The sequence below is a fragment of the Pleurodeles waltl genome, chromosome 2_2 (assembly GCF_031143425.1).
Source record: "Pleurodeles waltl isolate 20211129_DDA chromosome 2_2, aPleWal1.hap1.20221129, whole genome shotgun sequence".
Lineage (NCBI taxonomy): Eukaryota > Metazoa > Chordata > Amphibia > Caudata > Salamandridae > Pleurodeles > Pleurodeles waltl.
In genome coordinates this window covers 146,158,886-146,172,504 of record NC_090439.1, presented here as the reverse complement: position 1 = coordinate 146,172,504, position 13,619 = coordinate 146,158,886, and positions in this window count along the sequence as shown.

Below are 13,619 nucleotides of genomic sequence, written 5' to 3'. Positions count from 1 at the left end.
CTGAAAGATAATAAATGGCTACAGTTAAAAAGTGAGTGTGTGCAGCTAATTTGGATCTAACTATGAATCCTGCCTGGTCTAGGCTCACCACGCTCCTAAAATCAGGGGCTAACCAATTTTCTAAAATTTGCATACATATTTTATAGCTGGTGGTTAAGAGCAGTATGGTACGATATGAGCTGCATTGTTTGGGGATTTTGTCAGGTTTCAGATATATACTAAGCAATTCTTCTTTTAAAGAACTGGGATATTCTCCAGTTTGTTTATATTTTGCAGCCTAGTCCATCCTGCCATTGGAAAATCCCTGCAGGTAGAGTTTTTTAAGGGCAGATTTACTTATTTTGTATCTAGTGGATTTTCTAAAACCAGATGCCTATACCAGGTCTAGCTGGTCTATTTATAGCTCTTGAAAAAACAAGACACCGTTCTGCTTGGTTTTAACTTGTTGGTATATAATCCATTAAAGAACTTTTGAAAACTGCAGTTGTTTCGTTTTGCTATAATGCTTATATTTTACTGGTAACTTATTTTATGCAACAGTTTGTAGTGGCAGTTCTGCTAATATTTTACCTACTTATTTGCTTTCCTCATGCACATGCTACTGGTAGTTATATGCATGTAAGAGATTTTCCATTTAGTAAGTTTTCATTTCTTTTCTCACAGCTGCTGCTCCCTAGTAGGAGCATCTGATAATTGATTATTCAAGTTATTCTAAATATTTTGTTTTATTTTCTCTTTTGCTACCAGCGATGTTTAAGCCCCCTAAATTCCTGCCTTAAAACAGTCCGTAATCATGGGAAATTAACGTTGTTAAAGGTTTAAAAAAAACAAAAAAAAATCTTATACTATCACTACGCTAGGTTTCATTTCATTTTACACGTACAGTGTGTTTTTTTATATCTCAATTATGATGCAAAGATACCCTTAGGGGCATATTTACAAAATAATGATGCAGCCCTGCACTGCCATCCATCTTGCAGCACCAAGCTGCACTATTAGGAAAGTACAGGGATGCTTCATATTTATAGCAATACAACCCATCCCTGTACCATGCACAGCACTGGCACACAGTTGGTGCAGTGTAATGCGTGATAAGGGGACATAATGTAAGGCCATGAAAAGCCATGCAAGGTGGCTTTGGGTGGCCTTGTAAATATGGGCCAGCATACTGCACCACTGGAGAATCAAAAAAAGTGATGGTCCGCTGGTGTTAGGGGCTTGAACACATCCCTCGCCGTTGATCACTGCCACCAAAAGCACTACTCTGCTATGATCAGAGATCTCTAGAAGTAAAAAAATAGTCCAGATTGGCCAACATGGCTAAGTTAGAACTAGTGTATATATACTATCTATTTGCTGGATATATTTCTCTCCAAGTTTCAAATATATTAAATGCTTCAATACATTTCAGCAAGTGCTTTGTTTGACTGTTTGATAGTGGAATCAAGTGATCCTAGTATCACATTAAAATGTCCTGCTAAATTATAATATTTAAAAATGCTGTTGAGACTACTTTAACCCCTCTGGTGCCCAGGATGAGGTGGTTACGTCTGTTGCCGTTGCGCTCAGGTGCCAGGGATGTAACCACCTCATCCTGGTATGGGCTCACGGGGGAAGCACTAACTCTCCCCTGAGGGCCTCACACTTCCCTCCCACGTGGAGGGATGGAAGGGGAATTAGTTCCCCTTTCACCCCCACCTCCCCCGGCCTCCCCAGTGGTATCTGATGACATCAGCGCACAAGCGGGTGTCTGGTTTTCAGAAATGTTTGGATTTGGTAGATTTCCCTAGGTGGGTGCTGAGTCCAGGACCAAAAACGCAGGTGCCCCCCACGCAAAAACAGGTAGTTTTGTATTTGTATTTGATAATTTTGATGTGTCCACATAGTGTTTTGGGGCATTTCCTGTCAGGGACACTAGGCCTACCCACACAAGTGAGGTACCATTTTATTGAGAGACCTGGGGGAACACTGGGTAGATGGAAGTTCGTGGCTCCCCTCAGATTCCAGAACTTCACAGCACCAAAATGTGGGGGAAAAGTTTTTTTTTAGCGAAATGTTGAGGTTTGCTAAGGATTGTCGGGGTAAAGTCAGAATTTTAAGTCACAGTTATGACAATACCACTTTTAGAAAGCTGACATCTTTTGTCCTAAGCATTTGTTGCCTTATTCCTTTGTCCTGGCTCATAGGACTGTGGACAGCTTAGCACGTGGCCTTTGAGCATTCCTCCCAGGCAGTGAGACAAAAGGGGAGAAGGTGTTGGCAAGATGGGCCATCCTGCAAGGATGTTAGGCTGAGCTGTTCCCTACCCCACTTACATTTCAAAGGCTACCTCCAGAACACACACAAAGGAACCTGACACCAGTCTTTTCACCCCAGACTTCTTGAAATATGGAAGGGGAAGGAGAAATCTTTCCACAACCTGATGTGCTGTTAGCCCACTTCAAAGACTGGTACCAGGTTTAAATATTAGCCCTCCTAAACCAACTTTTTAGTATACTCCTGAACCTGGTGCAGACGACTTGAGAAGGACTGCCTTGTACTCCAGAGGACTGCCCTGCTGCTTGAGTCCTGCCTTATACCTCTGGGGTCTACCATGCTGCTATCACAGGACTGATCTGCTGCTTCAGACCTGCTTTGTTTGTCAGATGACTGCTCTGCTGCTTGAACCCTGCCCTACAGCTTGAAGAAAGGAGGACCATATCTTTGAAGCTAGAACCACAAAAGTGACTCCAAAGGCTAGTTGGCTGACTTCCTGTGACATCTACAAGGACATCACAAGCTCCAGAGTCCTTGAACCCTGCATCTGGCACTTCTGGTGGGAGTTCTAAGAACCCAAGTGGTGCACTCTCTAGGTCCTGGAACCTTGGAAGTCACCCTAGAAGTGCTGCTCCTGTCTAACTGTAAAAGATGGAACATAGAAACATTTGTATAAAAAAGGGTCAGAACAACCAACAGAAGACTGGGATCTACCTTCCAGCTGCACTGCACAAGGGACTTACAGCCTTACTTAGAATTTGGCGAATGGGATATCCCATCATAATGTGCCAAGTATTCCTTGTTCCATATTACAAATGCTATAGGCTTTGATGACAATGATGTTTTTCAATGGACATTTCTGGAGTACATAAAATGACTAGTGTCACATGCAGTATAATGTTTAATGAGTTTGACTGCAACAGTGTGCATTTTATCTAAACTCTACTTTAGTAATATTAACACATATGTTACAGTATAAATACTGAAATGCAACATTTTTATTTTTTGACAATGTGGCTTGTGTGCAAAACAATGATGGGTCGGAATGCTACCCCAAGCAATTTCCATTGGTTAAACTTATTGAGTTGAGTCTATTTTGTTTCAAGGAGAACCTGGCATGGCAGTTCGGCCTACCCTGTTCCTAGATCATATCAGTCCACTAGTCGAATTGTTGACTTTTCAGCCCTATAGAGAGCAATTTATCCAGGGTCATTATCAGGACAAAATTAATGATAGTATGGGGTACTTAGAAAAAATAATCATCTTATTGAATTGGAAAAAAAACATTAAGATTATATTCTTCCATAAATGGACAATTCAACTTGTGGACTGATATGATCTATTTTGATGTACACATAGATTTTGAGTCATTCTGAGAATCTATAACTTTATGAGCCCCTAATGACACGTGATTCTTTATCTGTCTGTCTGTCTATCTATCTATCTATCTATCTATCTATCTATCTATCTATCTATCTATCTATCTATCTATCTATCTATCTATCTATCTATCTATCTATCTATCTATCTATCTATCTATCTATCTATCTATCTATCTCTCTCTTTATATATACATATATATATATATATATATATATATGTATATATATATATATATATATATGTAGTGCACAACACCAATGCAAAACTGTTCACAAACATTACTGTTCACCTTCACTGGGTCGTTTTTTGGAGCTCCTGCAATGTGATATGATATGTACTTTGCCTGGGAATATTTAAGCTTAAAAGATCTCATAAAGGGATAAAGTGGTTTTCTTTTGCAAACTTTTATTGAAGCTGGGGGGTAACAAGCTGATAAACAAATATGTTTGTTGTGTCCTGTCAGCCAGGCTCAAGACAGTAATTTTTAAAAGGAGATCATGCTTTTGAATACATAGACTATTATATTTTAGAGTAGAACTGTTGTACTATATCTGGTGGGTTGTGCAGCATATTTGGGTATGCTGCTCACACTTCAATTATTTGGGTCTAAGAGATATTGGGGCTTTGTATTTGCGTAATGTTTTTTTTTTATTTTTATTTTGGGTCAGTGCATTGTGAGAGAAGCCAACATGCAGTCAATTTATTCTTTTTCGTTCAGTTTTGTTGCAGCAGTATAGAGGTTTGATCCCTCTTCGCTCATAAACAACATACTTTGAATGATATGAGAAAGCCAGGGCACAGTCCGTGAAGAGAATATATATATTTAACATTACCACACCACCAGATGCCTGCAATTCCAAAGGAAATAAGTCAAAGCTGAAGGAAAGGAAAATATTGTCTTGGGCTGAACCATACACCAAATACAACAAGAAGCATTGTAAAGTATGGATCTCATAGAAGACAATAGCAGTCATAATGATGCATTTTCTAAATCTTAACACTAGGTGATCTCTTGCACCCTGAAGCCCAGGTCCATAGACCTCCAGAGAGAATCCAGCATAACCTCTCCTGCTTGGCCCAAGCCATGTAAAAAGACGACTATTTCAGTGTAACCAATAAATCGAAGGCAGTTACTGGATAGTTGTTATGGTCTGTTCCTAAAAGCTTTATTGTCCTAATATATTTCCCCAGTAAATTACTGGGTGTCCTTAAGATGGTCCATTCTGGTTGGGGGAGTTACTGCTGAGTATTACATGGGTATTGTAACAACACCTCTAGACCAGCAGGCAGAAACCAGATGGTTTTACCCCATCAAGGCTGGTGTATTGTACAAAATACACTTTTGCATTACAATATTGGTGAGATCTAGTGGCTCCATTTCCAAAATTAATCTGAGTTGGGAATACCAAGAGATTTTCTGAACTTTCCACTAGACCAGAGACTGCCTGCTTTCGTCTATTCAGTAACATAGGGGATACTACTGGGCAAACAGGGCCCTTTTTGAATGACTCAAATAACCACTAGTTTTGACCCAGAAGGTAAGCATTGTGTATTTCAAGTGCTCCAGCATGCTCATTCCTGGAGGGGCCAGTCTGCTGGCAGGCTGGAGAATCTTTAAATCACAGGGTCTTGATGGACTGGGAGTACAATCTCTTGCAGAAGGCCAATTCAGTCGCTATATGATGAGAAGACATCAAGTGAACCCCATCCCTTGAACCATAGGTACAAGGTAAGGAGCATATTACAAAAGTTCCCCTTAACTATCTATAGTTACTTATAGTTAATTACCTATAGTATAAAGGGAAATATGGCATTTAGGGCTTTGATGCAGTTGCAGCTGTGGCTATTGTAAGTATTGCAGAGCATAGAGAAGTAGAAATGATCAGAAATAACTTGTATGAACTGTCAAAAACTAGAAAGACTAGAATAGGGTGACATTGGTATTGTAATTATAATTCAGGACTACTTGTGTTAGATACTGGGGAAGAAATAGACACCAAGAGATATATCTGAAGTGGAAGGTGCAGGACATAGTGTGTGGTGTGAGGGCTAGCAGAAAAAGACCAAAACATGTGTGACGTATAAGAAAAGAACATTTATCAGAATTTTGTGAGCAACCAGAGAACTGAAATATATATTTGCTACTCTGTAGTTATAGCAGGGTTACCAGCGATAGGAATTCCTCTGATTCTTTTACCTTTATTAACTTTGCGCCTGCTTGATGAATCTCCACAAAACCTTCCATACCTATTCTTCCTTGTACATTGGCAGATGATGGAAAGTTTTGTGGAGACTTGTAAAGAAAATGCAAACAAAAAAGGAGGGTCTCAAAAACAGGTTTTGACCCCAGTGCCTTTTTCCATAGACTTTTTGTATTGGACATAGCAGCAAAGCACCTGAATGTAATAACATTTCAAAGCAATGAACATTAGACTATGCAGATGATTATTTCTTCTGCCACAAGTGATGTAATGAAATGGTTATGAAGGTATAAGGGCAAAATTGTTATAAGTTATAATGATAAATGTAGCACAATACTGCTAAAACTAGCAAGGAAGCCCAAAAAATAAACTAGACTGCATATGTAAAGTTTCAGATTCACTACATGAACAATTGAAAGACATGTTTATGGTCACATAGTAAAGGAAAGCAATATAAACACACATTACAAATAGAATACATCTTAATCTTCGTTTTCTTTGTGTGCCCTATGGCTCACACAATAAAATGAAACTCTGCTGAACAAACCAACCAACAACTATCTTCCATATGCACTCTGGTGCAATAAAATGGAAAAATTACCTAGCAGTGTGCTACACAAACTACTATATGGAGAACTTGATAATTGGCCAAAAGGAAAAAAAAAAATTATAACGACAACAATTGGCTTTCATTCACTTTGGACTGCATATGTAGCATAATACTACTAAAAGTATCACGGAAGCCAAAAAAAATATAAAGTTTCAAAACTACTATGTGAAGAAAAAAGACACATTTATAGTTGCATCATTATGTAAACCAATAAACAAATACATAACACATGAAATGGCACACTAAATCTGATTGCCATTCTGGAGTTATAGTAAGGATTCCCTGAGACAGGAATTCCTTAGATCTTCACTGTCTAATAAGTTTCCACTAAGGGTGGGCAGAACTCTCAGAGTTTCACTCTATGAAATTCTGCAAAGTTACATAAAAGCTCAGCGAGATCCTGCGGAGTTCCTTCAATGGGCTATAATATACATGTTGCACTGCTCATGCTGCAATTTAGTGCCAGTAGAGTGAGCTGTGCTGAAAAATTAGTGCGAACAGCATCATACGGTACACAAGATTGTGTGCAGTTCAAGTTGATTTTGCTGCCCCTTGAGTAGAAAATCTACTTGAGTGACAGCAAATCTCCTCGAGAAGCAGCCCTCACACTGCGAGCACTCGAGACAACCCTTGATTGCTTGTGTTAGAAAATGGCACTAGCAGATGACAAATCTCCTTCACCATGGCGTTTCTGGAGTCTTGATGGAAAAAGGTCAGCCATGCAGAGATTGGTGTAATTTGGATAGAACTCTGCTCTATAAGAGTAACGCGGAGTCACAAAAATCCATCAATTAAATGGGTGGGATGAAACATTCTGCCCACTCCTATTTTTCACCCATTTGACAAATAACCACAAAACTTTCCAGACCTATATGATTTTCTGCATTTTGTGATGATGTACATTTTTGGTGTGAGTCGTTAAAGGGGTGAAAAGATAAAAGGGGGTCCTAAAACATGTTTTTCTACCAATGCATTCTTCAAAGACTGTTTGATTTCAATGTAGTATGGAAATGGCTGAACCAATTGACAATAAATTTGGCAGAATAAAACATTATTATGGTACACAGATGATAGTTTTTTGATACTGCAGGTAAGAAGGGTAAGGACTTTTTTTAACAAGGCATTTTCATTTTCTAAAAACAGCCATTACCCAATTATATACTTGCTTTCCCCCAACATATCCCATGGTATACTGCAAAGTTACTGCAGTATAATGTGGCCCAAAGTATAATTAAAGCCTAGCCATATTATTTTATTGCAGTAGCTTGCATCAAACATGGTGTCGCAAGGGCAACACAATACTTAAGTAAGATTTACAAAGCAATGCAAGTCCACTATGTGTGTCCTTGGGTTTATCGATAAATCTGGAGAAACCCCAGGCAGTGCAAGTCACTGTTTATGTTACTCTGCACTCCCTAATCTACATTGATGTTTAATTTCAGATACATCCGTATGCCTCTCCACTGCATGCCACTACACTATATACCCCTCCAGTGTACACAACTCCACTCCATGTTCTCCACTCAATTTCAGCTCACTGTACTCCAGTCCACTATACACTATTCCACTAATTGCCACTAAATTCTACACCTCTCCACTGTATGAGACACCACTCCATGCCACTTCACTTTACATCACTTCACTCTATACCACTCCTGTTATGCTAGTCCAATGGATGCTGCTCCAGTCTACACCACACCACTGTATGCTATCCCACTCTACCCACCTCCACTGCAGGCTATACTACTGTATGTCACTCCACTGTATACTATTCCACTCTCCGCCTCTCCTCTGTACTCCATTCTACGCTATTCCACTGTATGCCACTCCACTCTATGCTATTACACTGTATGCAACTTCAGTCTTCCCACTCTACTGTATGGTATTCCACTCTACCCCACTCCTGTGCGTCACTCCATTCTATGCTATTCCATTGGAACTCACTCCACTGTATGCCTCTTCACTGTATGCTATTACACTCTACCCCACTCCCCTTCCTCTGTATGCTACTCCAGTCTGCACCACTCCACTGGATGCCACTCATCTGTCGACTGCTACACTATACTCTGCTAAAAACTGTTTCACTCCATTGTACAACACTCCACTGTGTACCACTCCAGTGTATGTTACTCCAATATATGCCACTTGACTGTACACGACTCCTCTATATACTATTCCACTCTACGCCACTCCAATCTATGCTATTCCCCTGTATGCCACTCCACTCTATCGCACTCCAGTGTATGTTTTTACACTGTATGCTACTCAAAGGACATTACGCCACTCTATACAACCCCAGTGCACTCTTCTTCATTCTATGTACCTCCACTGTACAAAACTCTATCGCACTCAATGCCACTCTGCTAGACTCTACTTCATTCTATACCCATACACTCCACTGTACACATTTGAACTCAACTATATGCACTTACTGTCCATTGTACAGCACTCTACTCCACTCTTTGACAGTTTCTAACACTGTACGACACAGAACTTTACTCTACTGGATAAGCCACCACTCCAATTTATAACAGTTTCCTCGACTTTACACTATGACACTTTGATGTATGCCACACCACTCTATGCTAAGCCACAATATAATACTCCACTCCACACCACTTTGTTGTACACCACTCCACTCTACGCTATACCACTCTAGGCAACTCCACTCTTCTACACTTCACCCAACAGTATTCTACTGTATGCTACTCCACTGCACAGTAATCCACTCTATGCTACTGAAGTGTATGCAACTCCACAACACACTCTATTATACTTTACTCATTTGGCTCTACTGTACTGTATGGGACTTTTTCTCACTCCATGCTACTGTACAACAATCCACTCCATGCAGCTCTACTGTTTGACACACTAATGTACCCTGTGCATCTCCACTTTACTACCCTGTAGTCTTTCTGAGAAATTACTCCAGTCTATACCCCTACTCTTCATTGTACAAACCTCCACTATACTTTTTGACTGTATGCCACTCTATTACTCTAGTCCACTATAGGACACTGTACTCAACTCTTTGTATGCCACTGCACCCTACTTTACTCCTCTCTACTCTATGATACCGTCCTCCACTTCAGTCCACTGTTCTACTGTACATCACTTCACTCCATGCCACTCTTTGTCTTTGTACTGGTATATCCCTGTATGCCTCTTCCCTCTACCCCATTCTATAACGCTGTACTGTGCTGTACACCTCTCCGCTCTACTAGACTGTCTGCTACTCTACTGTAGTCTACAACACTTTCCAGTACTATGCCATAAGCAAATACACTCTTCTGTACTACACAATACTCCAATTATTAACACTTGGCTCAACTGTATTCTATGCCACTTCACACCACACCACGCTGCTATAGTTTATGATATGACACTCAACTCAATGACACTTTACTCTACTTTATTCTACCCCACTCTAGTATATTCCACTCTACTATTACCCATTCTACTACAGTTTATCCCACTCTAGGCCAGTGTACCATACTCCGCTCTATCCCACTCCACTGTCCAACACTATAATCCACTGTATGCAGAAGCACCGTACAACACTGTACTACATTCTATGCGACTCTATGACACCCTACTCCATTCTATGGCTATCTGCTCTGCACCACTGTACTATTCTGTATAAGACTCTACGGCACACCACTCTACTCCTTTCTTTGATGTGCCACTCCATTATATGACACAGCACTTCACTCTACAACATTCTCCTCCACTGTACTCTGCAACACAGCACTCATTGATATTCCACACTACCACACTCTACTTCACACTACTCCACTTAAAAACACTCTACTCCTGTCTATGACAGTCTATGACATCCTACTTTATTGTGCAACATGCCAGTCCACTGTACAGCTCACTGTTCTACTCTAAAATATGTAACTCCACTAAATGAGAAACTATGCCAATACACTATATAAAACTTTATTAAATTGTAGTATACACCAATCAACTATGCTCTACTCCTCTCTATTCCATTCTAAAATACTACACTCTACAACAATAGACTTTACAACACTCTTCCACAGTACTGTATGACACTTCAAATAACGACACTCAACAACACTGGACTCTACGATTTGAAAGACATTTTTATTAAATATTAAAAAAACATTGAAATTCAATTCAATGAAAAAACAAATGTTAAAGCTTAGTTACGTTTAGGACAACCAACCTAAACTACACAGACTTAAGAAATTCAGAATTTATTTTTATAGTTATTACTTGCATTTACAATTTATCAAGCGCCTTCAGCTTATTATATGTAATGCACATCCATACACACTCTGCACTCTGTAAGCTTGCCAAAAAACATTAACCTCTTTAGTGCAGGCATCGCCACTGGCTGATGCCTGCACTACCTTCTTGGTGCGGGTCATGACCAGTGGCTGACACCTGGAAGGGGGTTGAAACATCCTCTGGTGTGAAACACCAGAGGATTTTTTTATTTAAATAAACGTTGGGAGACAGGGAAGAGCTTCCGTGTCTCGCTCAATCCACCCACCCACCCCTTTGCGACATCAGCAGGGCGGGATGCGTGCTGACATCACAATCTGTTTCCCAACCGAAGCAGGAAGCGAAGGTAAGGCTGTTTACTACTCCCCCCCAAACAGGCCTCCCCATTGTTCGGGAAGGCCTCGTTTTGTTGTGTAGCCATTTTAGTTATAGCTCCATGCACATTATTTTAACACACTAAGCCGCTGTGCACTTTAACCTAGATATATTTTATTCAGCTTAATTTTATTATTATTACAATAACCATTTTTACAGTCTTATTTAATTGTCATCTATCTGACTGTTTTTGCCTAGGCCAGCACTCTGTTCTCAAATTAGACATCCTTGATCACTCTGTGCTTCCTTCAAGGCTACAGCTCGGTACATTATCGGTGAGCTTGGTAGAAGTTTAGTCTCCAACATTCGTAGAAAATACACATCCTTACGTAGGGACACTTTTTCCAGAACATCAGCTGTGTTTTTATATAAACACTTCCTTGTCCCTTACATGTTAGAGGGAGATTCCATCCAGGAAACCACAACTGTATGCTGATTGCTGAATGCTTCACTACAGATGCTAATGCAGACTACAGGCCTTTGCTCAGGTATGGGGGTTGATGTCTTCCCAGGAGAACCTGAAGGCAGCATTAGAGCTTAACATGCTGTGCTCAAATATAACCTAGGTAGGAAATAGTCCATTGATCATAGTGACAATATGATAGCGTTGTTTTTATGCCTCACTCTTCTTGTCACAATTTTAATACTGTCATGCAGTGTCATCCTGGTTATTGCAACTCACGCTTTGCTATCTAAGATGTAGACGTTTTATTAAACTCATTATCAAAACATATACTGCTTCTGTTTGTCATTTATAAATGAGACTGGATTGTAAATGAGAGATCTGGATGAGACCTGAGTGACCATGACTTCCCTGAGAAGCCCAGTATGTCAAGCGCTCGGCTGCCCAATCATCACTATCCTTTGGTAGGGGTGAGGCACTGCTAGTTAGCCGGAGCAAAACCCGGATAGGAGCGACAGGTGTCACCCACAGTGGGCTGGACTCAGTCTCCCGCACCGCTGGTGATTCTGCTGCTCGAAATCCAGTAGTCTCATTAGAATAATGAGAGCCTTAGCGAGAGTTTGAAAGGGGAGATTCACCCATTTCAAACGAAACCTGCCTGAAACGGTTTCCCAGCCTGCGATCCAGGGCCAGGAAACCCCACTAGACACCAGGGAATTCACTTGGCAGATCAGCAACCCTCTAAAAATGTGCTGCCCGACCCCCGGGGGCATATTAAAAAGAAAATGCCATTGTACCCCTGGGGGGCACAGGGTTAAAAAAATAAGAAAAACAAATTACCCAGGGAAACCATACAGCTATTACAAAATATATAGATCTCTCTCTATATATATAGCTAGCTAGATAGCTAGATAGATAGATAGATAGATAGATAGATAGATAGATAGATAGATAGATAGATAGATAGATAGATAGATAGATAGATAGATAGATAGATAGATAGATAGATAGATAGATAGATAGATAGATAGATAGATAGATATATAGATAGATAGATAGACATATCTAGCTAGCGATCACTTTTGTCAATGCGTGTGTGATTTCCCTGAGGGCTGCAATCGGCCCCCAGGAAAATCACACCCACATATAAAAGTGATCTATATATATATATGTGTATATATATATATATATATACATACATATATTTATATATTCACACCCAGTTCTCTTGCAGTTGCAGCTTGTGTCATCAAAGCAATGCACATACTTCAACTGACACGTTTCAACTGTAGCTTTTAGGCAGCAACAAAAAAGTCAAGAAACTCTTGTAATTATGTTTCTGCTACAAAAGGAGCAGCCTTTTGTCAAGTGGCAGTTTTGATGCCATCAAGTAGCGCAGAAGGTTTATATGCCTACTGCAAAGATCAAATCTGTACTTTATGTAGATAGCTTAGTGGATTAGTAAAGCCAGCCATTACCTGCGCTATGATACAAATGAAATGTGTGTGAGAGGAGATATGAAGGACACTTTTGCTGGGTGGTAGTGAGGAAATCCGAGAAGAAGGTCATGGGAGTAGGAGCACCAATAATGATTGTTGGACTGGGTGCCAGAGGCACTAAATACTGTTTCGATTGGTATGTGACAAGGTGAAGTAATGGTGTGTTGTTTTTGTTTTTTGGGGTGTCTTGAGAGAACGTGCTGATTGAGGGAAGAAGCAAAGGTAAGGTGACTGAATTTTACTGTTGCATGCATCACACAAACACCCACCAGCAATTTTGAGACTGTCTACGCAGGTAAGAGTTTTAGAGCAAGAGTTTAACCAGTAGCAGAGATGGGGTTTTGTTGAATGACTGCTACTCAAGCCCTAACTCAGGTTATAGAGGACAGCTCTGACATAGGATCAGAGACTGAGACAGCAGATACTCAGACAGCATCTAAGGGATAGGACAATGGTGCAGACTCTGGGAGTGATTTTTCCGACAACTCCTTTTCCAGTGATTCTGAGGGAGATGATGAGGACAGTCCTGCTGTCCCTTCGCCAGCACAGTCTGTGCAGCGGGACAATAGTGGGTAAGCCCAACCCAGAGAGCAGGTGCATGTGGCGGCAAGCACAGAGAGAGTGCTCTCTTGGGAGCT